The sequence below is a fragment of the Phyllostomus discolor genome, chromosome 6, assembly GCF_004126475.2.
Source record: "Phyllostomus discolor isolate MPI-MPIP mPhyDis1 chromosome 6, mPhyDis1.pri.v3, whole genome shotgun sequence".
Classification (NCBI taxonomy): domain Eukaryota; kingdom Metazoa; phylum Chordata; class Mammalia; order Chiroptera; family Phyllostomidae; genus Phyllostomus; species Phyllostomus discolor.
In genome coordinates this window covers 97,990,818-97,992,433 of record NC_040908.2, presented here as the reverse complement: position 1 = coordinate 97,992,433, position 1,616 = coordinate 97,990,818, and positions in this window count along the sequence as shown.

Below are 1,616 nucleotides of genomic sequence, written 5' to 3'. Positions count from 1 at the left end.
AATATCTAACTTGTTGACCCTTGAAATTTAATGCTGTTGACTGGAAGGATTCCTGATTCAATTTTTTTTCATCCATTCATTCATTCATTCATTCAATCTGAGCTTTTCATTTTTTTATTATTTTCATTGTATTTTTCTATTACTGTTTATCCTCCCCATATACTCTTCCACCTCCACTTATCCCTCTCTCTTCTGCAATAATCATATTGTTGTCCATGTCCATGACTTCTTTCTCATTTTTAAAAAATTTTACTTGATCACACCCACCAACCCCCACACCTGAGAGCTGTCAGCCTACTCTATCTATGAGACTATTTCTATTTTGCTTGTTAGTTTGGTTTGTTCACTAGATTCCAAATGTGAGTGAAGTCATATGGTATTTCTCTTTCTCTGAGTGGCTTATTTCACTTAGGATAATGTTTTCCATGTCCATCCAAACTGTCACAAAGGGTAAACTTCTTTTCTTTTTTGTGGTTGAGTAGTATTACATTCTATAAATGTTCCATAGTGGTCTTATCCACACATCTACTGATGGACACTTGAGCTGCATTCTAATATTGGTGATTATAAATAATGGTGCAATGAGCATAGAGGTATGTATATTTTTGGAATTAGTGTTCTAGGTTTCTGCAGATAAACTCCAAGAAGTGGAATTACTAGGTCATAAGGTAATTTAATTTTTAAATTTTTTGAGGTAATTTCCTACTGCTTTCCACAGTGGATGCACCAGTCTGCATTCCAACCAACAGTGCATGAAGGTTCTCTTTTCTCTACATCTTCACCAGTACTTGTTTGTTGACTTATTGATGATAGCTCTTCTGACAGGTGAGAAGTAATATTTCATTGTGATCTTAAGTTGCATTTTTCTGAGGATTAGTGACATTGAGTATCTTTTCCTATGTGTTGGCCATTCGTACATACTCTTTAGAAAAGTATCTATTCAGCTCTTTTTGTCCATTTTTAAGTTGATTTGTTTGTGTTTTTTTGTGTTGATCTTTTAAAGTTCCTTATAAATTTTGGATATTAACCCCTTATCAGATGTATTGGTGAATGTGTTCCCCCATTAAGTGAGCTGTCTTTTCATTTTGTTGATGACTTCCTTGATGTACAAAAACTTTTTAGTTTGATATAGTCCAATTTGTTCATTTTTCTTTTGTTACTCTTGTCCTAGGAAACATATTAGAAAAAATTTCTTTTCAAGGCTATTTTTTATTTAAATAATAGCCTCGCTGGGTAAAGTAGCCTTCATTGTAGGTCTTTGTTTTTCATCCCTTTGATTATTTCATGCCAGTCCATGCTGGCCCAAAATGTTTCTATTGAGAAATCATCTGACAGCCTTATGGAAGCTCCTTTGTAGTTAACTAATTGCCTTTCCCTGTGGCTTTTAAGATTTTTTCCTTGTGTGTATGCTTTGCCACTTTAAATATGATATGCCTTGGTGTAGGCCTCTTTAGGTCCATCTTGTTTGAGATTCTCTGCACTTCCTGGACTTGTGTGTCTTTTTCCTTCATCAAGTTAGAGAAGTTTTTGATCATTATTTCTTCAAATAGGTTCTCAGTCCCTTGCTCCCTCTCCTTTCCTGCTGGTGTACCTATGAATTGGATGTTGTTATGCTT